The sequence below is a fragment of the Pyrgilauda ruficollis genome, unplaced genomic scaffold (assembly GCF_017590135.1).
Source record: "Pyrgilauda ruficollis isolate IOZ18807 unplaced genomic scaffold, ASM1759013v1 scaffold79, whole genome shotgun sequence".
NCBI lineage: Eukaryota > Metazoa > Chordata > Aves > Passeriformes > Passeridae > Pyrgilauda > Pyrgilauda ruficollis.
Genome location: NW_024529821.1, coordinates 3,035,237 through 3,061,413, shown reverse-complemented (window position 1 = coordinate 3,061,413; position 26,177 = coordinate 3,035,237). Strand labels below are relative to the sequence as shown.

Below are 26,177 nucleotides of genomic sequence, written 5' to 3'. Positions count from 1 at the left end.
TTCAGCTGGCCCTTGCCTGTTCTAGGTTTTAAAAGAATCAGTTTTATCACACAGTGCCCAGGACTTACAGAAGACTATCACAAGAACCCCGCTCCCTCATGCAATCAAATCATACCAGGTGTCACCTAACACTGGAATCAAACACTTGAGAAACGAAAGCAAGTTCTTCAGATCACTTCAGATTCGAGTTTCAATTCCCAAATACCGTAATTGAAACCCAAACACTGGCAATTGAAATCCAAACACCACCTAAACATATATAAAAGCTAAACACCTTGGGCAAATTCAAAAGAACAGTTGCTAGTGCCAGTGCTGCTTCACACTGTTCAAGTTCTTTGGAGTCTCTTCCTCTTCAGGCCACTTTTCACAAGAATGGGTCACGTTCCTCCACCAATGTTTTTCAGAAGAACAGTAGGTACAGAAGTATTAAATTGTTATTTCTAAGTCCTTGGCAATACAACTCTTTATTGAAGTTTAACTCCAACAACTTAATGAAAGGCATGTTCTCCTAAAAAAGCACTCAGTACCAAGATTAGGGATGGCCTCCCCAGCTTGGCTAGGGAGCATTCATGAAACCAAAGGGCACCCAGGGCATGGCTGAAGAGCCAACTCTTGAGAAATCCTCATCTCGCAGCCAAGGAGCTCAAGAGTCACTTCTGCTAGCATCCCTCCCACACCAATGATCATCAATACTTAAATTACAGACTAATCTAAATTATAGACTGAATGCAGTTTTATACAATTCATCCTGGTAACATTAAGACACTTTATAGTTGTGCTTTTTCCTTTGAGTCAAAAAAGCTGTTTGAGTTTTTCCCACTGCATCACCCAGTAAAAACAGCAAAAGATACTGGACAGAACAAGAGTTGTGGTGTGACTATCAGTGATGCTGTACAAGTATCAGAATAAAAGTTTTGTCCTGGCATGGGAGTTTCATGGTGACAGTGGCTGTAAGGACTTATCCAGCAATCTTCCAAAAAGCTCATTTTCCCTCCTGCAACTTACACAACAATATTTATCTTTCTTCCTTAAAGAACCTCAAAACCAGAGAAGAAATCTACAGGACACCTTGACACCTACACAAAAATTAACTCCATCTCCTCTGAAATGAAATTTTGCCGAGTAATGTTCATCATTTGTTTGCCATCACCCGGTTATACCTCCTTCACAACTTGCAGTGGTGTGAGAGGAAATAATAGGTCAGATATACCCAAACTAACAGCACTGACAGATCCTGTGTTCAGCCCCTTAGAGAAAATGTAATCACATTCTTAAGAATATTCTTAAAATTAACTGAATTAATTTAGAAGATTAAGTTTTAAAATTTTAATCAAAATTACAGAAATAATTTCCACTGGCATCTTTCCAGCAAGAGACCTTGATTCTGCTTTAATGACTGAATTCTGCCACAAAAGCCACAAGCACTCTGAAGGCTTATTTCAGTCTTCTGGTCTGCTGAGTAATTATAACAGCCAAGATTTGTAAATTACACTCTTATTAACACTTAAAACTGTTGATGGAATACAGAAAATGAAATAGCAAAAAATTATATGGGCTGCTTGTACATGGACTGGAGATGAGATCAGTGGTGTTGGCCCACAGGCTCTTCTCCTGCTGGAGTGATCTCCAACACTCATCCAGTCTTTGAACAGGCTCCTGCTGCCCTTTCCTCACAGGGAATGCTTCTGTCTCTCATAGCTGAAGTTATTTATTCAGCTCAGCCATCAAAGCTGCACTCACAAATGTCATTATGTGGCTCTAAAGGTCAAAACGGTGTCTCTCCAGCTCAGGTCACTCTTGCTGCTCTTATATTGCAAATCAAGGTCAAAAAAGTTTCCTCTCATGAAAGAATGAGAACCAGTTAATTTCACCACTGACAGCAGTACCAGATGTAGGACAAATAGCAAACAGTAGCACTTTACAAAATGTGACACTCACCTCACTTTCCAAAGACATTCCTGGTGATAAAAAAATATTCTGTATCAAGTTACCTTCCTATGCCACATAAACAAAGCTGGAACAAACTGAAATTTTTCTCATTTAAAGAAAATATTTATCAACATTACATGAAAATATTTCCACATTGTAATTCATGTGGTTTCTCATACAATCTGTTACGTAGAGCACTTCAATTTGTTTGCCCTTGATTATAAATTATAAACAAGCAGTTCATGTGAACTAAGTTCTCCTTCCTTCTCAGAGAAAATCAACCTGAATAATTAATTACCAAAAACCTACCCAGTTGTATGTGCAGCAGTAACAGACTGGAAAAATTCAAAATTTTTCAAACTCACTATTTCATAATCTAGACTCAAGCCAGATACTTACTGTAACTGTCAAAAAGAATGATTTGTTCTATCTTCTCCAGATGAGCCTTCCTCTCTTTATAAATATTGATTAGAGAAGCAGCTTTGAGACAATTTCTAGCCAGCTCAAGTTCATAAAATGGGTTCCTGCTGCAGTGTGCTGCCGAGGACTGCATGCCATATGCAGCTTTGGCTGCAAAAGGCTCAGCAGGCAAGGCAATAATTCCAGGATCTGCAGGAAAAGCCATTGGAAAGGCAGGAGAGCACTGACTACAAACACTGAAGTTCTCAGCTACGCAGACCTTGTTGCTTCCGAAATGCTGGATTCCATGGGCAAATCCAGCCTGCACCCAGCCCAGCAGGCTGTGGCTGTTCCAGCCCACAGGACCAGGGCTGTCAAACTCTGGTGTATCAGCACACTCAGCCTGCACTACCAGGCTTAAAGACAGAGTTTAGCCTTTCCAACTAGATCAGCACACACTCAATTCCACCCTCAGGAAGAAAGGAATTCAAGTATCATTCACCTCTTACCAGGACACTGTTTTGCCATTGAGAAAGTGACCTGCTGAGAAAAGCACCCATTGTAGCGTTACACATAGAGGAATATGCTACACTGAGCATTGAAAAGTAAGAGATTTTACACACCAATCAGCAGCTAAGAGTTATAGTTACACTTTTTCTCTATTATAACCCTCAGCTTATTTCTACTTCATATAAAGTTAGTTACTTCTACTGACCAATTGTGTTGCCATCTTATTGCAAAGGTTTCATGCCTTCTTGGTGATTTCTCATGGGCAGCTCTTCACAGCACTGACACCTTCTTCTTCTCAGCACAGCCAACAAATTCCATCCAACCTTCTGGACCAGCCAACCTGCTCTTTTACAATACCCTTCCTAACTGGATCCAGCTGTGGCCTATTAAGGGCAGGCCTGTTCCTAATTCTTGATAATTAGCACAGCTGTAACTCCTTAGGGGTGAGATTACCACTATCTCTATTCTTCTACATTCTATCTATCCACACAATTGGTTAAAAAGCTTCCTACCCTATTTAAACTTATTTACTCATGATACACTAGAGCAATAAAGAATAATCCTTATAGCAAGGAAAACATTAATTCTGTACAAATATCTGTGCCATAGTGTCACATGCACAGCTGTGTATGACCACACATATATAAAAGTGTGATATTAAGTGTAAGAGAGCTGGACCTTCCTGTAAAGTCTCATGCAGGAAGAAAGCCACATCTGTGAATTGCAGCTGAATCACCTGGACAGCACGAGCACCTGTGGAGCACTTGTGGGGCAGAGATTAAGGCCTGAGCTTCTGCACCCCTCCATTCCCAGAGGGGATTACCCACCTGGGGTTCCAGTGCTTTGGGCTCTTGGCCTCCACCAGCCACTCACACAGCCAGCACCTCTGGCTGGGATGGCAGCAGATCCACAGGGCTCCAGATGCAGGACAGAAATTATCTGTCCCCTTATCCACACCACAGAAATCACAGAAGGTATTGGGAAGGATGAAAGGTTGACACGAAAGTCTCACAGATATGTATGCTTGGCAGAAATATTTCTGAATGTAGAATCTGAAGAAGGAATAGAAATGAAAGCAAGTTTTGATATAGAAGAAAAGAATTGCTGAGCCAGTCTTACTGGATAACTAAGAAGGCAAAGGGTATGTTAGTTAGAAGGGGTTTTTATGGCTTAGAGCAAAGGATAAACCCACCTCAAGCAAGAAGATGTTTTTACAAAGCAGGCAAACAAGTCAGCAGATGTTGCAAGTAGAAAAAAGGTCTCAGAATTTTCCACTGCAAGAAAACTGAAAAACAACTTCTAGCTTAAACTGTAATGTACTAACTTTTAGTGATTGGGGAACAGTAACATGAATATGGTAATTATAGTAGTTATGATAGGCTGTAGGTAAAAGTTAAGGTATAGATTGGTTCTTCTGTATTAAGATGCTCAGCAAAGAAAAGTATATCATGCATTGTAACCAAAACTAAGGGTCTCCAGGCCTGCCTGCAGCTGGAGCTGACAGCTGTAGGCACAGGCTCTGTCACCCACGACCCTGGACTGCTGTAACCTCTTGGGTACAATAAACTGCATTTGGAAGAGCCGCCTGGAGTCCCGCATCTCTCATTACACCTCTTACAAGAAGGCACCCAACTTCCTCCTTTAATAAGGGAAAGCATTTAGTATGAGTTGGATTGGAGATTCCTGAGATTCCTGAGTCCTCTCTCCTGGCCAGAACAATGTTTCCTGCCATGGATCACATCCCCAGCAGAGCACCTGTGGTACATCAGCCATGGCAACGGGGACATGAGGCACCACGCCTCCGCACAGCAGGCAGCATATCTGCAGTGACAGAAACCTAAAAGGGGATTCAAATCAACTCTCACATACAGCACTTCAGAACGAACAGATCTGCATTTCAGTTTGCATATTGATGGACTTGAACACCACAGTTTTACTTGATTTTCCATCCATTTTTCCTAGATGTGAACCAGAAAGACAAAACCTAAATGTCTTAGGGCCTTTTCCTCATGAAAGTCAACAGGATTTATCCTGAGACTATGGATATCAATCCTCAGACATAACATGGGACTGGATAGAACACCTCTCCATTTTTCCAGCATTTCAGTTTCAGGGATCTTACAAGCAGCTGCAAGAACATGGTGGAAGGTGAGTGCCAGCCACAAAAGTCAGAAAGCTGGTCCACAAATGAGGTGTGAGCCATCCCAGGCGACTGCAGCAGCATCTGCATCAACTCACTTTGAAATGGAAGTGCTGATGGTGTGCACACGTGTACAGAAATATACTGTAAACATAGGCTATGAGAGTACAACTGCAAGAGAACACAGAACTGTATGCCACAGTACTAGTTCCATTCCCTCTCCACTATAGCATTCCCTCTGCTATAAAATTAAAGTAACCGTGTTTGGCAAAAGCTCCCGAAACCGTAGACTGACCTGAAAAGACAAGACAGTCACTCTGCACTGGAATAAAACCTTACCTTGATGCTTTCAGACGTAAGGTTTTGCTCCGCTCACATTACAGTAACTTTGTAGAGTTTTTGTTAACTTCAATTCTTATGTTCTCCTAGTCCTTTTGATCACATAATGGCAAAGTCATTTCAGATCAATACATTGCCCAAGAGATAAAAGAACTCCAGTCAATGGGTTACTTGCACCTACCATGTACTATTATTAATTAATCCGCAGAAAGAAGTACTGTTCTACTCACAAAGCAGAGATAAAGCCAGAAGAGCTGGATAAAAATTCAAAACAATCACTTTCCTTCCTACTATGAAACCACACTCCCACACATTTCATTTCCCTTTTCCACGATCTTCAATGTCTTTGCACCCCTGAATACTTTGTATTTACACCTCAGCTCATCTCCAGGCGGAGGACAGTGATATTCTGTTGCAACTTTACAGCAGCGCTTGAACTACAGGCATGAAATTGAGGGGCATTTCTGATACAAAACTTTCTGTTCTGATTCATGACAACCATCCCACACGAAATGAAATTCTCCTTTCTGAAGCTGCAAGTTTTGCTTGAATGAAGAGCATGAGAAATCCTCTGCTGTATCAGATTATATCATATAGGGCACACAGTGCCCCTAGATAATTGCAGGACAGGACACAAATGAAGACTAATCCTTTTCACTCTGACACGAGGCAAACAACAGCTGCAGGTTTAAATTCTACCATCGAATGCCACAAGACTGTAAAAGCTTAACAGTATCAACACTGATTTTCAATCTAAGTGAAATAGTATATATTCACTACGGTACCAAGAGATTGTCACAATTTAGGGAGAGAAGCACCCGATATCTTGTGCTTTGCTCTTACTCCTAAAGCTTCTGTTTGTCAAAACTCAATTGCAGTTCTCTGCTCCCACCCCTCCTCAAAAAACACTTATACTGCAAGAAACGCTTCACTGACTGCAGCTTGTTAAGCAAAAGAGCACCTAAAGTACACAGATTCATACTGGGAAAGCAGCTAAACAATTACACGGGGATATTGATCACCAAATGCATTTACTTTTATTAAAAACATTATTCAGATCTGAACACAGACTGAACAGTTCACACTGCGTTCAGCCAACAGCAACGCTTCCCTCCCAGTGGGCTGCAAGCTAAGCTGCAGCTCCATGGCACAGCACGTGGCAGAGGAGTCTAACCACGGAATTATCCCATTTATCACCCTAATAATGCCTCGGAAGCTGCTGCATTAATATCAGTATCGGCATCAAGCTCCAGGTGTCACCACAAATTCTCAGGCAATAAGCAATGTCAGCATGCAAAAGACAGAGCTGCCCTGGCAGAAATCAATGGGATATTACTTACCTTCTGCCCTCCCTTCAGGATCCTGGCCAGATGAAGAAATACCTGTTTGAGCCTTACATTTACAGAGGGCCCCAGCTGACACGATGGGCAACTCCACAGAGCTGCCTGACAACACCCAGAGCAACAACTCACACTCACATCAGGTGCAAGAAGAGCTTTGCACAGAATTTTTACCAGACATGAAAGGAGGAAAGGAAGATCCCTTCCATAGTGAGTGCATTTAGACTGCTGAAAGAATGAACAGAAAAGGTATTCCATTAAATGTGCCCTGGGAACACACAGGTGCTGTTGAACACTGAGGTATGGCCAGCTGTGACCAGCAAAGGGAGCTCTCATCTCAGGGGCACAGCACTCACAGACTGCCCCCGCAGCACTGAAAGCACCCATGGCACGGTGAAAAAAGGACAATGGAAAGAGGAGATCCACAGGAAAGCCATCCCACAGAACTCATCTGAAAGCAGCCCCAAATGCAGTGCCAGTGTACAGCTTTGGGTCAGCAGTACTGGAGTGTGGACGCCAGCAGAGCAAAAGAGTCACTAGAAATAAACCTGTGCAGCACCCCTGCAAGGAACAGCTACAGCCTGCCAGAGAACAAATACTGACCATATTCCTCTCTGACACACAAATTGTTATTACATCCAGCATGGACAACACCAGTGTGAATCCCCCAGCCTCTCGTTCCACAAGTACAAACACACAAAGCAGCAAAAATAGGGAATTAAAACCTTCGCAAAGTCATTTTTTCACAGAGGAAGAAGTATCTTTCCTACAGATTAAATGTAATCTTCGATTCAGGTCTTTACATTTAAGAGCACCAGCCTTCTCACTGCATTTATATTAATGCTCAGATGAGAAGCTTTGTTGATTAAACATTCAATTGCTGTTGAGTATCACCACAGCCTTATTACCTCGTAGTGGTGGCTCAGAGTGAATCTAATTCTAGCCCAGGATTAGCACCTGTACATTTTTTCTTGACTGAATTTGCTTTTTCATACTTGTGCAAATGACTGATTTACTCAGCAGCAAAACTTCTTTGCTGACTGCAATTAAAAACCAACATAACCACACCACAGCCAGATTAAGCAAAGCTAGCCCATTTTACAGGCCCTAAAACAAAGGGGGAGGTATGGGCAAATGACTGCAAAGAGGAACAGCAGCTTTCACTTTTTATTTATATACTGTGCTCAAGTTGGCTGACTTTGTTTTTTTGTTACAATTTAGGCCTCTTCTTGAATAGTTATTTGAACTGTGATGGCATTTATTTGATAGAAAACTGTCAGAAATATAGGAAGTTCCTCCCAGAGCCCATCAAACTGTTTTAAAAGTCATCTAAAAGAAGGCCCATGTAAACACGATACCCACTGCTTAAACCACTGCCAGTCTGGATTGTATTTATAATACCAGAAGGTTCTTCAAAATTACCTTGGCTTTTTGTTTAGTACTATCTTTTCCTTAATGAAACTTAAATTCAACAGTAGCATTCTGACTGCAGAATAATTGTCTAAATGAAACAAAGAAACACTACTCTGCTGATATTAATGTAGGATAGAAGAGATGCCCTGTGTCACTCTGAAAAGAACCAAACCTCCTCCATTGTGTTCCCTAACTGGTGGTGTATGAAACCCTGCACACTAAATGGCACAGGAGAATCTACAAAGAAAGGAACCAGGGATATGAGGTGTAATTTAAGGTAAAAATGGTCCGTTCACAGACTTAGACAAAAAAAAAAAAACCACAAAAGAATGTGCTGCAGAGAGATGTTTCCTCCTGCAAGGTAAAGCTGCATCACATTAAAAGAGATTTATTTTCAAATGAAATTTAAAATACATTTTGACAAGAATAAACAGCCAGTTTGGGGAACAACTTCTAAATTATTAAAAATATTAACTGACTTAATTTTATTCTTACAAAGACTAAAATAAAGCTTTGTCCTAATTTGGTTCTGAGACCTCTTCACAAACAAGGAGGAGTCCCTGCTGTTACACTCATGGCTTTATTATTCCCCCTTGAATTTTATGAAGTAAAAAATGAATATAAGAAATTAGTGCTTAAATGGCTCACACATCATCTTAGGTCCCCTTTTTCACCTCATGAAATTTTCCCACTAATCTTGATTTCACAAAAGAATGAAGGGAGGTAAAAACATTGGAGACATTACTCTGATTCCCTTTTTTTTTTTTTTTTTTGTACATGAGTGCAAACAATGAGGTTATAATTATTTTATCTGTCAGCTAATCCTAATATAACAATGTGGCACTTCCATCTGAGCAGTAGTTTCTGTCACTTACTGGTTTTTCTATATTAATACTCCATGATAGTATTAAAAAACCACAAAACCACAAGAACAAAGTCAGCAGTAAAATAAAATACAAAAGAGACCAAAGAGTCACTTCAGAGCTCATTTGCTATTCATGGTGTATAGTTTAACAGATAATGTGTCTGTCTTTGATTTTATTATGTTACTGGGTGACCTACAGAATCTCAGGAGACCAGCTAAGAAGAGAGATGACCATTATTCCATCAGTGAGAAAAATCAATAAGCGTAGTTACACATTTTATGCAGTCTAAAACCTAATTCATCTAGAATTTCTAAGGAGAAGAATTAAAAAACCCAGATAAACAATTCTTAACTTTCCCTAGCCAATAAAGTAAAAGAAAACTGTTTCATTCAGAATTAAGGGCAAGAGTCTGGTTGTTATGCCTAAATACACCAAGTGCAAATATAAATAGCATCTGTATTACAATACAGGCTTGCTTTGGCAGTTTGGTGGGTGGGTTTTTTTTCCCCTTTCAAACCATTCTTATCTATAATTTCACACCTATTAAAAATAACATCCTTATTTTACAGTAGCTAGAAATGCTAAAGTAAAAGCCTACGCAAATGGAAAGCAGAGATAAGAGCCAAAGTGTTGTGCCTGGGGAGAAAAAAAGTTCTAAAAAACTAGCCTGCAAGCTTTTCTCCCATCTCTGTCTTCTGAGGCTCCTTCAGTGCTTTTCCTAGAGGAGAAACTTAAACATAAATTGGGGTGATAGGAAAATCAGCAACACCCAAAGAAAAATATTTGTAATGCCCTGAACAGCAATTTCCAGGGCATAATCATTGCATGGCAGCCTGCGTGTTCCTGCCCCGGTAAGGACAAGGCATCCCTGTCACAAATGGGACCCTTCTGTGCTCAGGGGCTCACACACACCTCAGTGACACTGTGAGGGGACACAGGAGGGAATGCCAGCCTGGTACACACTGCAATGGCACGTCACAAATCAATGACTACAGCAGCATCCAGGTTTGTCAATTATCCCTGCAATGCACAGTCATACTTTAGTTTAGTTTAAGGAGCAAAGTGGACTATTGCTACCAGATCCTAACCAAAAAAACCCACCCCTATTTCTCAGATGGTGTGGGGATGCTCAGAACAATGAATAATCTTAAAAAGCCCTGCAAACCAGAATGATGTGTAAGCCTGGAGCGAACACCCCAGTGCGGAATGCACCCCTGTCCGGGGCTGGGAAGTCACTCACCTACGGCCTGCCCTGCTGGTTGCCCTCTCTAGCAGCTGCCTCCTGGTTCTGGTCACAGCCAAAGCACACGCCTGGCTGCACTGACAGCGTTTGCTGTGGCACTCTGAGGTGGTGACAAAGCTTTCTTTGCTGACACGGACCGAGAGCATCCTCAGCCCTGCGCAGACACAGAACTACACAAACACTCCGGGAGAAGCTCCATCCCTTGGACCAGGCGGTGAGCAACAGCCCAGGGTGCTGCTCAAACCCTCAGCAGGCAGGAAACAGCCTCCAGACCAGCTGTGTCCCAGCTGTGAGCTGGCACTGGCTCTGAGAGCACTGCAGGAAGGTGCAGCTGGCAGCAGTAACCCCCAGGGGCTGTGGGCAGAGCAGCCAGCTCCAGACAGGACAGCATCCAAGCTACACACTGTCTTCTTGAGATCAAATAAATAAATCAGCTTTATCGTAGCTAACAGTCTCAATGCAAGGGGGAAAGAATTCTTTAAGAGCTACCAGAGTCAGCAAAGGAAAAACCAGAAAAAAATCCCAAACACACACAAAATCAAACAATCTCCCCAAAAAACAAACAAAACCCACAGAAAACCAAACACAATCCACCAAAAAACACCTACCACAAGCCAAATAACCAAAACATTGGAAAAAAACATAAAGAAGTGGCAAAGTGTTTCCTAGGAATAGTGCATAAATCCGAGGGAAAGGAAAGGAAGAACTGGGACTAGAAAGGAAGTAGCCTGGGACTTAGAAGCCCACGGTGCCAGTATTGCAGCTCAGTCTCTACATCCTGGCTAAAAATGCAGTGGAGTTACTGCATTTCAAAGGGATTAAAGTGTGTGCCATTAAGATAGCCAGAGATTGTAAAACAGCAAGAGGAGAGAAAATTGAAATCAAGAAAAATCCAGCTAGTCTATATACCTCTAAGCTAACTAAATCTTTTAGGACAGGACATTTGGGCTGTGGAAGACATTTTCTTCCAAAGTCTTAGTGGGAAACACGTTTTCAGCACACTACTGAAAAGCAATGGAGTTTTTGCTTTGAGAGCAGAGCTGAGAGTGAAAGACAGCGGTGGTTCTGCCACAAATGCAGCTGGCTGGTGAGAGAATTCCGAGATGACCGTGCCCACTCACAGGACAAAAGCAGCCAGGTTCAGCCGTGTTCTGGCTGCACACACACAGCACACACTGCCTGCTCTCCTCGCACTCCACCCTGCTCCTCACTCAGCCACACAGAGCGGAGAGCTCTGGCTCAGAGCACAGAGCAGGTGACAAGGTGACTGCCACAGCATGTGGCTCACCTCCCAACAAAGAGCAGCATTTAAAACAGAAAATTTAAAATGGAAAATAGAAAGACCACGCCTCTTCCATGAAGAATAAGCAGCAAAGGAGAACAAACTTCAAGCCAAATCCTGTTCATGGAATCTCACAGAGCCGAGAAGGAAGCACAAGGAGCAAACCCCTGGCGTCTCATGAGCAACGTCTCAGCCCAGAGCCTTCTTTCCTTCCAGTGCCACATTTGGAGGCAATTCCTAACACAAACTCATCTCATTGTGAAATATGGGTTTATGAGCACCTTGAAAAAGACAGAGCACAGAGTTTTGTACTGCCTGGGACACTAGTCCTGATCTGCAGAATATGCACTGCTATCTTTTCCCAACCGAAAGCCCAGTTTTGATCTCTACTTTCAAATTTGTTTACAAGCCACCCTGCTGACTTCAATGAAGGAAAAAAAAATAGGAAAAGACACTAGCTAGCATAATTAAAAGGATTAGAATCTGATGCGTATTAATCCCAAAAAGCCATCGGATTACAGAACAAACCACAAGTAATGTATAACATAAAGGCAGACATTAAACTTAAGTCAAAAAACGTGTCTTTTTCACCAAGTCATTAAGAAATGCATAAAACGTATTTGTATTTTTTGCGCTTCACCTGTTTACAGATCTTGCCTGCAAAAATTACAAATTAATATTTAAGGAGTTAACAAATGCACCATTCTCATTCACAGAAGCAGTGGCATAAAGCTAATCAATCAATTGCTCTACAAAATGGAAATGGAACCGTTGGACTCCACATACAATCATTTCTTCAAAACATGCAGGGTACATACACATAAACGATACAAGGCATGCAGCAAGGATACACAATATTTTTAAAGCAGTTTTTACCATTTCCTTAAGTGCTTATATCATATTACAGTTCTCTTCAGGAAGTCAACTTAAAACAGTAAACTTTTTCATTAATTAGTGTTCCAAATGCATTTAAAAACAGCTAACAGCATGAAAAATCCTTCTTTAGGGTAGAGTTTTTACAAATTACTTGACAAATAAATTCAAATTCCAACCAGCAATATATACACCTAAAGTAAGCCTAACCTTGGACTAAGTCATTTCCCTCAGCTGCTGGCATAACATTTTGTATGAGATGTTTGAGTACAACACAAGGGACTACAAAAAGCACATGCAATGAACTTTATCCTGTTAACAGCTGCATTCAGATGTGTTGGTGATGAGACTTTTTAAAATCCATTTTCTCCTCAGAAGCACCATGCTAAGAAACAGCCCTGTCCACCCAATCGTGTGCATCTTATGCTCACTGTTGAGCAAATCAACTGCCTTCTTAGTCTTTTAGCAACTTATTTTTTTCAACCTGCAAAAGCTACTTGAACATATTCCACTTTGTTTTAATGTCCTTATCAATTGCTCCATGATATTCAATATTTCTCACAGGATACAATAAAAAATCCACTGGAATGAGTTAGGAATGGCAACAGTGGTGTCCTGTGCAAAATACTCTGCTGAGTTTCTCCGTACTGCAGATTCAAGAATTATGTTCATGACTGAAAGGACTTGCAGTTGAACAGATTAGCTGTCCAGGTGGTCAGCACCTTGGGAAAAAGGGAAGGTCAAAAATTCAGGGCGGGCTAAACAGCATTTTCCAGAAACAGGGAAAATTTGAGCCACAAGCACGAAGCAAGACTCTCTGGTACACCATCCCAGACTCACTCAATACCCACCTCAAAGACTTCACAAACGGACAATATCATGATTTCTGTCATCTTCTCCTGTTACAGAACATTAGTTAAACTAAACGGTGGCTAAAACTGATGCAATAAAGACACTTTTCAGCACATCAGCAGTAACCACATCACTTGGTCAGGCAGCAATTTGCTCAAGACAAGATTTTTAAAGATATTTACAATACTGACATATGTAAAGTTGTTTTGGTTTTTTTTAATAAATCAACATTTTGGTTATTTTCTACTTCTCTAAAACTGTTAAACAAAAATCTTACTCTCTAATCTTAGGAGGCTGTGAAATATGCAAACAATCTCTCTTAAACTTACCTGAGTTACAAAGAGGGTATCAAGAAGCCTCAGAAGACTTCAGCCCACTCACCCATAACTTTGCACCTGAACAATTCAGAACAGGCTGCAAAAGTCTCTCGACTGTGCTGAAGACAGGTTATTTTGAAAAAACTGAAGACAAAAACCAACTTCACAATTTGACAGGCAAGGGAAACATTAAGAGGAGAAAGCAGAATAAAGTCAATTATAATTTTTAATTAGCTTTCCAAGCTATTCAGTGTATGTTGGTGCTCATGAATAACAATCAAAACTGCACTCTAGTAATTTGTTATGCAAATTAAGCACTTCAGCAGATTATCTCATCCAAAAGTTAATACCACCTCCCAAAAAAATTAAAATCTATTTGCCCTTATTATAAAGGCAAAAGAAAGAAAGAACATAGAGAACTTCCCTGGAATTTGAGCTAGTTCTACAAAGGTACCCATTTACATTCCAGAACAATTCCCTCAATTTGAAGAAGGTTTTAATACACAGATGCTTTTGAAATACCAAGTTCAAACTCACAGAAGACACTTGTTCAAGAATTATAGCAGAAAAAAATGAACCATGTGCATACAGCCTTAGAATAGTGAGAACAAAGTCAATATGTCCACTCTGAATGAAAAAGAAAGAAAAAGAAAACCCAAACCAATGGCACCAGTCACACTGAAGCCTGGTCTGAAAACAGAGGAGGAATGGTCAAACCTCATGTAATTCCTGCTATGAAAGCTAGGATGACAAGACACACATTTTCCCTTGGAATGTTCTTTTCAGTGATATTTGGATATAACATAACTGCAGCTGCATGGTCAGCATAGCATACACAGCAATTCATAGGCAATACCAAGTTAACTCAGTCAGCAGCTGATGAAAACCTATTTTAAAATCATAAGCACTCTTGATTTTTCTTCTGCCCAGACCAAGTCTGTAGTGTTGACAGAACATGTTAATCTCAGCAGCAGTCAGGTGTTTGACTGGTCACACTGAAGTCTCACTTTATCACACCCAGATATTGCAAATCTTCTCCATAATTTCTGCCAGCACAAAGGAACGAGATCCCACATGGTTTTTTGGGTTTTCCAGCACACTACCTACTATGTTTCTATTTCAGGTCACGACAGTGTGGAGCATTATTTCATATAAAGGCTATCAAACCTGCTCAACACTATTTCTGTCAGACACACTGAACTCCTGTGTGCAAACTTGCAGATTACCAAGGGTCTGCACACAGGGAATGACCCAGCTTCCCCACAGTTAGGAGAATGAGCCATTTATTTCCATTTGAGCTGATGTGCCACTGAAATACAAGAATGCTTTCAGAATAATGCTTCAGTAAAACCAGCACACACTTTTTCTTTCATTTTTGTCAAATAAGTATTGCATGGAAATTCCCCTGCAGCCAGTATCTCCAGCTAAATCACTGCAGTGAAGAGTGCAGCAGCTTTTCAGGGTCACACTCTCACTCAGCCCATCTGGATCTGTAAGCTGGCAATGACATCTCCATTCCCTTTCTGCAATGGGATCATGGGCACTCCCAACCACACACATCGTGGAGGAAAAGCACCAGTGTGAGCACAGGATGCTGCAGCTCTTGAGCAGTTTGAGCAGCCCATATTTTCTGAGGACCACAGGGGAGCTCATGATCCTCCCAAGGCAGGTGCAATTGTTGCTCTGATCCAGGTATTTTGGAAATGCTATAAAGAACCTTCCCTTTGAAGGGCAGTAGTCACTCTCACTTTTGCTCCTTGCACTTCAAAGTTTAGCCAAAGTGAGTTCCCCACCTGACAGGCCATACAAAGCTGCTAGCAATCAGTTCCACTCAGTAATGGGAACACCAAATGGAACAGCACTTATTACTACAGAAATTAAGTATCAGTTCTTCTACATTCAGATCAACTCCCTGCAACAGCAACCACTAAGTTAGGAGCAAAGCCCTAACACATAAGACATTCATTTCTACATGCCTAAGAATGTGAAAGCATACAGGCTCTATTTCATTTTCTTTCTGCTTTCCAGATCTCTCAGAGATCACAGGGTGCTGAATTTTGACAGACTCACTACAGACACGGATATGCATCACAAAAATACTGCCAACTTTACAGAGTCCTTACTGAATTTTACATTTAGATCTGAGACTTGAAATTTAACTTGTAATAAAAAACATGAAGCCAGCTGAAGTATTGCAAGCCAACCAGGGAAAAAAAAAAAAAACAAAAAAAACCCACTGTTTTTCTGTAACCAGAGCCCTTCAGTTCAGTCGCCCAGCCTCCGGAGCCTCAGAAGTACTTCATCTCTTATGAGGCAGAGAAGAAACCAAAAGCAGCACTGATGTCCCACATGCTCGTTGTCCCCTCCCTCCCTAGTGAGAAGGGACTGACACAGCTGTTAGTGCTGCCCAGAACAATGCAGAAGAATCCTGAAGTAGCAGCTCACTGGTGCTGTTTTTCCAGGAGCTCCCACTGTGCATTTCCTTGCTTGCCTCGCTCCCCATCATCAAATTTCTCCTCCAGCGCTTGCAACAATAGCTGAGAAAGAGATCTGCACATTATCCCCAGGAAAAGACTGCAATCAGCTCCCTGCCCACAGACTACACTAGACTTCTCCAGCTCCTGGGTGATTCAACTCCCCTGTGTATTCGGCCTTCAATTTCCTCCTTTGTTCAACACACTCATTATAATCATTGCAGCAGAAAAGTGAAAAGGTCAGCAGGTCATAAATTATATCAGAGTAATTGCTTATGTGGAATATAAAATAATTCTCTGATGTGCAGTCAGCCTAAAAGAACTGGGTTAGACAAGATCTGCAAAATGATACCCAGGAAACATTTTGCAAAGATAAACTCAAAAATCTCAAAAATCCTTTACAATTATGCTAGAGTCAGCACTTTGTAGAAGGTATTTTAGTGTAGAAAGTGGTGAACTTAAACACAGACTAAAATTAATTTTCCTGCTATGTCCCAGTTTACCCTTCAATTCACTAATCTGCCAGTATTGGCAAGTCTTGCAAAAATATATTGGGTTTTATTAGCTTCCCAAGAAACAGAAGCTGGTCTATAATTAAATTTCTAGAACAGACCTTATTCCCATGCCCTAACTTATTTTTAGAATTTGTGGTCTCAGTGAGAACTGCTTCCTGAAACACGGTCAAGGCCACACACCCAAAAGTTTACAGAATTTCAACGTCTTCCTATCAATCTGAATTCTTTGGAGAAGGCTCGTGGCTCAGAGCTTGTGTCCCTCTGTTGGGTTTGCAGTGCTGAAAGCACTGAAGCCTTAAAACCTCAAAACTTGATTTGCCAACTGCTTTGCTTATCAAAACACAAAACTGCTTTTCCTCCTCTGTTGATCTTGCTGTAAATAAACGCTCTCTATTGTGCAAAATAAGTACACAGCCTCATTCTGTACAGAAAGTGATTCTATTGTTCAGGTTCAAGTATTTGCAAAGAAGGTTAAGCCAAATGATGCATGGTTTTAGCTCTTCACATTCAAACGGAGAGTTTAAGAAATCATTACAGCATTTTAGGATTTATCCCCTAGTAAATTCCACTCTACATTAAAGAATGTACGCTCTTTGAGACTGAAAAACAAGACAAGTTTGTATTTTGCAGAACGGAGGGGGTAAAAAAGTAAATATTCCCCTGAACTTAGAAGGGAACTACCTCTTTTAAGACATGTCAGATCGAAGTACTTTCTAACTTAAGGCATTATACTCAAATCTACACAGATTTAAGTTATTAAAAAGAAAACACATTGGACAAAAATATCTTAACATTTTTTATTATTAGAAAGTCAAGCATCCAACAAACAGCCTGACGTTTTTTGAGGTCATGTTGTTTCCACCAAAAATACCCCCTCTCAGATATTTTTGCTGATCTTCACAAGTAGCTCCAGCTCTTTCTGATTTGTGAATCCCTACAAATTTAGATGGACAGCTGAATGGTAATACAAGGCTACTGAAAATAGACGTGTTTTTCTCGATTCTTTTTCGCAGCCACTGCAACAGTCCCACAGATCCCCCGACACCAAAGACCACCATTAAAGGAGGAGTTCAGAAGAAGCGAAAAAAAGGAAATTATTTTAGTTTCCCAAAATAAACCTCAAAATGTTTCTCTTCAAATTATTTCATCTCAATAACCCTGCCTAATCTTGTGCCTTTCACTTTAGCAGAACACTGAAATAATTGCACTTTGATCATTTTATACGCACACAGTCTTTATGCTTTTTTTGAGGAAGAAAAAGACAGAAACCAACTACAACTGGCTCCAGTAGGCAATGCTTTTCCCCTTATGACACCGAATCAAGAGTTTGAGTCTCGCTTTGCCAGGTTTAAAGACCACTATCAAAAGGCTGACTTTTTAAGGCAGTTAAGTATAAATCAGACATTTAACATTTTTCTAGTTTTCCTTTTTCAACACAAATTTAAAATTCTGTTAACTAAGGAAGAAAAAATGAACTTTTAAGATCTAAGCCTGACAATAATGGCAAATACCATCTGTTCAGCTGTAGCTGAGGAATTTTTAAAGTAGCTCTCATAAGGAAAAGGGAAAATCACCCTTCAAACACGATTGCCATACAGTTTTTTCAGAAATGCCTCAAAGATACCTGCCAATACATTCTGTCACAGACTGGCCTGTCCTAGTAACCTTTGTGAAAGTAACTCCAAACCAAATTTCAGAAACCAACAATATCTATCACACAGTAAATCGTGAGAGAGAGTTCACAAATGATGTTAACTCAGTTCCACCAACTCATATTTTACAAGCTCCTCTCACAACCAAGAAATTCAACCCAATTACTGCAAATGTGCAACCTGGTATAGGCAAGGGCTGTAATAATTTCCAGCCACAGTCACACTTCGATTGCATTTCCAAGAGCCAGGTGTGAGACAAAAACAACCCACCAAGTTATGAGAGAAACCCTCATTACTTCCTTTGTTTGTCAGATTTGTGATTTACCTGCATGACCTTTGCGCTTCTCCCTCACATTCAAGGTAGGGTTAATTATTTTTTTAGGGAATACAAGACTAAATTTTCTTAGTTGCTTGATTTCAGAAGCTCAGAGTTTAAGGAGGAAAAAACCTAAGTGTCTGAAAAGTGATGAAGTCCTTGTAAGCTGATAATGATCAGACACAGGCAATACATACATAAACACATACACAGTGTTGATAACCATGTGCATATTCACTGAGAAGAGAATCAACACTAGAAAAAAATTAGGAAATCAGTCCCAAAATGAGCAGAGTCTATTTTTCTCACCTACTTTACTTACTACAGTGTGCTAGTGAGTGACAGATGAATGCTGATCAAAAAGCAGAATCTTAATACTTGTATTTGATTGCAATTTTCATCAAATGAAATAAAATGTTGTATTTGCCCAATTATCCAATAAAAAAACTGTCAGTATTGATTACTGTTTCAGTTTTGTCAGCACGAATCATACCTATTTCCCACAAAAGGTGTCCCACTTCATTTTAACTGTCCTAACCAAGCAAAGTAGAGCAGTAGTAAATTAAATGTCATTCTTAATCATTGCTATTAGAAAAACAGCCAAATACTATCCATATTTGGGATATGCAACTTTAAGTGATTGGTCTGATTTATAACAGCAACAAGAAACAGCTCCACAAAACGAGCACAAGTGAAAGTGTGTGAGAGTGACTTCACTGCACTCCCAGCATTTACCCAGTACAAGACAGGAATCATGGGGCTGGAATAGAGATGAGGAGCAAACAACCTGCTTCAACACAGCTGTCCTGACAGGCAGCACAGGGAAGAATGACCACACTTAAACCTGCAGGAGACCCATCTCGGCCAACACTTCACTTGATAGTTTGAAGTTGAATAAAAAGTATTTTGAAAAGAACAACAAAAACCCCAAACAAAACAAACAAAAAACCCAAACCAACCAAACAAAAGCCACCAAGAACGGCTCTGTTGGCTCAATGAAAGCAGTTATATCACAGGAAGCTGTAAAATGAGAGATTAAATCAATCATTCCTCCTGTTTGATAAAGGCAATTATTAGCAGAATAATATTAAAGCTTTGAAACAACTGTTTATATTTATAGGAAAACACACAAAGGATGAAACTCCGATTTTACCAAGGCACACTGCAAATCTCACATTGATTTAACAAGGGTCAAGATTACACATACAAAAACCAAACATCTAAATAACAGCATTAACTGCTGGAAAACTGCAAATCCATGCAGAGCCATCTTTAAAATCAATACCAAGAAAAGCCACATTAAAATGAATTGTAATCCAGCACATACACTTCTATTCCAAAACGTGATTTTATGTAAACTGCAAAAATCATCTTTCCTAGCCCAATACTGTTCAACAGTCTGTTGGTCAACTCACACTCCATCTGTATTTTGAGGATACTCAGACCCGTAAGGGCCCCAAAAAACCTGACCCACTTTTCCAATCCCTTTAACTTCTGTCAAGCTTGAACATCTTTTATACACCCAACCTGTACCACAAAGCCAGCAGCATCAGGGATACTGCACCACCGAGCACCACCAGAGATTTACACAAACACAAATAATTTCTTAAAAGATGGATTTTAAGAATCATCCATCTTCCACATCAAGCAGGATTTTGGGGCAGGGAGGGTAAAACCCACTTAGATTCAATGTATCTTAAATGCTGATTTTTAATTTATTTTTTTTTAATATCACTTACTGAGAACAACAAGTACCAAATTAACCGATGCACATCCAGAGCCTTTAGGCTAATTCTATCAAGAAGCCACTTGAACTTTGATGCCATATTATAATGCATATGTTCTATCAACTTACTCAAGGTAACTAATTCCCTTGCTCTTATAGCTATAACCAATCAACATATCCACTTTTATTGAAATGCACACAGCAAAGAATTGGAAGGCGTTTAGAGTGAACTGGCTTAAAGTGCACTTTAGAAATCGACACTTGCACATTTTAAACAGTTAGATTCCACTCATTAACCTTCTTGATAGAGTAAATTCGTAGCTCATAAAAGGAAACAAAACACTGAAGCATTACAGGCATCCTGAATTTTGTCTTGAAAGCCCCCAGTGAGCGTGCACAACTCTCATCCACTGGGTACAGCTGCTGGGTGTTTAAAAACCAATTAAAGGAAACTGAGGTCCCTTTTTGTAAGGGTACATCACAGAAGAAGCTGGCTGACTGACAGGAACCTCAAACAATCACGTTCCATGCTAAGGGGCAGACATCTCTGGTGTGGGAGCTGGGCACTGTTAAAAGATCACACCAGTGAGCTATCCAGTCAAACCCCCTTTATAAAGAGGGGTTGAACCAATAAATGCTCCCTGTTACCACATGGACATCGGGCGTGCAGTCATCTCTGTCTCCGAGCACCCCCCATCCCGTTACACCTTCCAAGTGTGCTGTTTGGGCAGGAGAAGGGGTGACCAGATACAGATACAACCCTCCCCGTTCAAAACCAGTCACTTCAAAGGGGAAAAATAGGATCCAACTCTGACTGCTCACAAGCCACCTAATGGGAGGTGACAAAAGACAAAAGACACACTTTGGAGGGTGTTCTTTAAGTGGCACACACACTGCTTACAATTAAAATATGCTCTGGAACCTCTTAAGTTCCCAGTCTTGGTAGCCTTCCAAATAATGCAATTAAAATTGGTAACAATATGATTCTGACTGGCAAACATTCTCTAACTTCATAATGACAATTTAAATATAGTTGTCAGTCTTCTATGCTGAAACACCCGAATACTAAAGCTGCTATCAAATACTGACTCCTGTCTTTTGAGAACTCTAAATCATTTCATTATCTTGACACCCAGACTTCATAATCAGACGAATCTTTTATCCTGTGAGACAGAAGAGTCAGTCTTCATGAACTGCTTTTCAATCAAAACACTCTAGAAAAAGAAGGATTCCTAACTCCATTTATTGATGGAAAGAAACAGAAAGATGAAATCATTTACATATCTTTATTGGGGTTTATTGGTGAGCTACAGGAAGCACCAGCAAAAGAAAGCACAGTTGCTTCACCTCCCGTCTTCTGACTTAAGCACTTGCCAAACATTGCTCCTCATGTACTTTGGATGAGGTTGGAAAGAAGGCTTTTTTTTTTTAATGTCTCCTATGAACTGATGATGAGAAATATTTCATTATTATTTACTATAAAAAGGAATACAAGGAAACACTGAGTGATGCAGAAAATGTCAGGCTCCAGGATCTGTCCAGTGTGCTCTCAAAGCTCTCCCCTCACTTTCCTCCCCCCAGGCTGTAAGGTTTCTCTGTCTCCCTGGATCAGCTGTTCCTCTGCTGCACTCACATCACAGACCTGCCGAGTGGGACTGAATGTTCCACTGATTTGGAAACATCTGCAATGGATAAGACTTCAAGTTTCACCCATGTCATTAATTTAATCGGAATCGAACATTCATTGAGAGGCTTTCGGCCCTGCTTAAAAATGAAGACTAAAATGTTGTTTATGGTAATGATGAAGTTCAAATACAGTAACATTTGAGAGGCTGATTAATTGGGTCTTACAAGAAATTTGGATATGACAGCCCTTTTAGTAGTTCAGTAGTACATACTAGAATAAAGTAATAAATGACTTAAGAGATAAGCATTACACAGAGATCTGGGGAAACAAAAAGTGCTGCAGGTTGTAATACTCCCTGCCTGTGACCACATGGACCTGTGAATTTTCCATATGATGGGGAAAAAACCCAAACCTTATCCTTCAGCATATTCTATCTTCTATAACTGAAGATGACAAGAGACAGTTCACACAATTTCCAGACATCATTAATGCAATTCCAATAAACCAGAAAGCTTTGCTCCGTAAGACAGAGAGAGACACTATCTGAAAATACTTAAAAGCAAACATGTTTCTGTCCAAAATGGTGATTTTAATTGGACCCTATGATAGACATCTCAGTGTGAACAACCTGCTACAAAGCTAACAAATTGCATATGCATATTTAATACACACATTAAGTTCTGTAACTAACAACCTCCTAAACGCTCTGATGTTGCCTCATATTTCTTTTTCCTTGGAAAACTTCAGAGAGTTTGTTCCCTGGGGGGCAGGGCAGGTTCCCCTTCTATTCAGAGTAAACAATTTTTGCAGCCTGGAGATATTTAGCGAAAGAAATAGTTATTTTCTACTGAGTGAAAAGTGAGAACCAGAACTGCTCCTGTAATCCTTCTCCCCTTCCTCACAAACATGTGGGGAAAAGGAGTGGGGGTGGAGGGGGCTTGGTTTTGTTTTTAAAATGAGAAGCAGCAGAGCACAGTGAAGTAGATGAGGTAAGATGAGAACTGAAATCATTATCTTTGGTTGTCTTTGATCCCCTATATGACAGGATGCTCAGGGCACGTGGGGGAGCTTCGTGCACACCGCATCCTTCCTCCATCTCCCACCAGAATGCACCTTTGGGCCACAATCCAGGCTATGGTTACAGCACCAAGCTTTGCAATTGTGTGCATGAGACAGCCACAAAATGCCTTTTAACTTAAAACTTGCTTACCGTAGAAAAACAGAGAGCAAGGAGAAAGCAGTACGAGGTTCTTGCTGAAAAACCCCTTTTTTTCTTTCCTCTACCAGCCAGGTGGAGGAAGAAAAAACATATCAGATATTAACTGCATACAGTGCCAAGACATCTTACCTCATTTATCAACACTGCCTTATATCTTTGAAAATACCCAATTTTAAGAAACAAGGTATATAAAGTAATAAACAAAAACTTAAAGCACTTGAATATCAATATAAATAACATTAAAATGCTTATTTTAAACCACCAACTGCTGGGAGCTTGTAACTCCTGTTATCCAAAAATGTTCTCTGCAGCCCTCCAGTGGTCAAAGGCACAGCAGAGCCCCGCGAGAACGACCCCGTTTTGTGTGATGAACTGCCGGCAGGCTAAAAGACATCTCCCACGAAATAAAAGCTCCCACGCTTGTCTAAAGAAAAGGTTCTTTTAAAGGAGGCAATTACCTAGAATTACATTAGAAAGTAAAGAGGAGGAAAGTAACTGCCTTCCATCAAAATGTTATGTGTTGTATGTTAATCTGCCCAGAAAACACGGCATTCCCATCAGGACACAAAGGCACGTTGAGTCAGAAACAGAAGGAGCAATTAATTTCCTACAGTCACTTTCTGCTATGCATACCCGTAAATGTAAACAAAGTCAAGTAACATTTGCTGGAAAGAATCAATTTCCTCACAAAGTTATGGCTCAAGAAGTCGGTCTTGTTAAGAAAACAAACGCCAAAAAAACACTGAAGTTTTCTTTCTCACACACATGGTCACAAATAAAATAAACACCAAAGCCCCCTACAAAAATAAAAGCAACTAAAATGTTTGAAAATAATATTCAAAAAGGGCGGAGGCTGCTGCCGCCGCGCCGTCACTCGCCCTCGCTGCCAGCGCCGGGGCGGCTCCGGCCCCCGCCCGGGACCGCGGCGACGTCACGGCGAGGGCAGGCCCGAATATTCATGAGCCGGGGCAAAAGCAACTAAAATGTTTGAAAATAATATTCAAAAAAAAAAAAAACTGAGACAGAGCTCTCAAAACTAAGTTTCTAAAACTTGGGGCTCGAAAGCCAGTCCTAAACTGCGTGGAAACAACGCAAGGGAAAAGAAAACAAGCAGAGGCAAGAAATCGCCGACACCTGTGCGACCGGAGCTCTGGGAAGGGGCACGGCTGGCTGGGAGATGGGAGCGGGCGGAGCCGCGAGAGCACCTGCAGCACCGCGGCCAGTCCCATCCCGGCCCGGGGGAAGCACAGCGCTTCTCCTCGGCCGCCGGCCCGGGAGGCTCCAGCGCTTCTCCCCCGCTCCCTCCGCCCGGCCCCGGCCGTGCCCGACGCGCGGCTCTCCCGGCGCGGCCCCGCAGCATCACCGCGGCGGCAGCGGCACCAGCTGCGGGCACCGCTGCCGAGACCCCCGCCCAAACTTTGCGCCCCTCCCTGCGGGGAGCCCCGCTCAGCCCCGCGCGGGGCGAGGAGCCGCCCCGCTCCGCCGCCGTCCCCGGGCAGCCGCGCCCGGCCCGCGCCCCGGTACCTGCCTTTGGCGGCGAGCAGGCTGCCCAGCCCCAGCGGCAGCAGCAGCAGCGCCGCCGGGCCCCAGCAGCAGCAGCAGCGGCGCCTCCGCATCCCCGGCCCTGGTGCCGGCCGCCGGCCCGGCTGTGTGCGCTGCGCTGCGCGCCTGCCCGGGCTGTGTCACCGCTGCCCCGCGGGGACGCGGGGAGAGCGCGGCGAGCCGGGAACGAGGACGCGGCGGAGCGGTGGGCAGCGAGGGAGACAGGACGGAGAGGAAGAAAAGGAGGCTTTGGTGAAGGATGAGAAGGGCGCCTGGAAAGGGAGACGCAAAGGTGGCGGCTGGAAGAAAGGAACGGAGAAGAAAAGATGAAGTAACAGTTCAGTAAAGTTGGAGGGAAATAGAAGACCTTGGAAACCCAAAGGTTTTGGTAAAGGCAAGAAATGAACGAGGAATGGGCAAAGCTTAGACACAGAGACTGCTCTGGCAAGGCTTGGCACGATGCACAAAGATTACAAATTAAGATTACACAAGGTATTAGCGCCATATAAACCGTGAGAGCAACCAGGAATTATTGTACCCTTCGCAGCTCCCTCCCTGCTTCAAATGCTCCCTTATCTGTGCTCCATCCCATAAACTGCTTATCAAAGCCGCCTGACTCTGGAAAAGCCAGTACTTCCAACACAATCACCGCCCAAGGGATTCTTGTTGGTCACTGGCCTGTGGGAGCCTTGTCATTCTGACAGAGCAATGTCGGGATGCTCTCCTGAAATGTTCCCTGAGCACCTCGTGCCTGAGAGCAACCCCAGGGCCGTCCCACAGAATGCACGGTAACTTTGGCACCACAGACAACACAGTCGTATAAAATCATTTGGGTTTAGGTCTCTATCACTATTCCTCTCCATTATTTTTCCCTATATGTGGTGCTAGAAGCATGAATCATTGAGCAAAATGCATTGAGTAGATGGAATGCAGGATTCTCTCCTCCTCCTGTCCACACACACTGAAAAATTGGGATGGGATACAGAGAGAAGAACCCAAGCCCTTTTCCAAATCAGAGATGTAATGTTTCATCTGCTAAGGAAGACAGATGGAAATACACATTTACTGTTATACTGCATTCAGACAAAAAATAAAGTCCAAATTAAAACTGTTGGGACAAACTTCTAAAGCTCTTTTTGGCTGCTTGTCTGATTAGTTATGGAATCTGCTTTCCTGTTATCTCTATCATGAGCTTGAGTAGAATAGTGTATGGAACAAACAGGGGAAAAAAGTAAAGTAACAGGGAAAAGAAGTAAAGTAACTTTTAATACCAGAAAACGATACAGAAAAATAAAATTTTTGCCGCCATTCACTTCTTCTAAAAACTTTAAAATCTATAGGACTGTTAATTTATAAGTAAATAAATAAATAAAAATAGTGGCAAAGAGCATAACCATTTTTAACACAACATCCCACTTTGTGAAAGGCAAGAAATATGACCTAACACTATGCAATATATATAAATATATATAAACACAGCATCATCATTCAGAGGAGGTATTTTCTTATAGAGAACCAGCAAGTCTTTGAGGGAGCTAAAATTGGAAAATATGGTATTTTTAGTATAAGCCTGTTATTAACAATCCCAAATAAAACTGATTTG

The 26,177-nt window shown here is 41.5% G+C and overlaps 1 protein-coding gene across 1 annotated transcript in view; it reads right to left on the bottom strand.

The window, feature by feature from the left end:
• CLSTN2 (calsyntenin 2) overlaps positions 1 to 24,660 on the bottom strand; it is a 315,092-nt gene extending 290,432 nt beyond the window's left edge. Inside the window, exon 1 of the mRNA XM_041487078.1 lies at positions 24,557 to 24,660. The gene's annotated coding sequence lies outside the window, so the exon portion shown is untranslated. The remainder of the gene's footprint in view (positions 1 to 24,556) is intronic.
• Between the last annotated feature and the right edge of the window lie 1,517 nt (positions 24,661 to 26,177).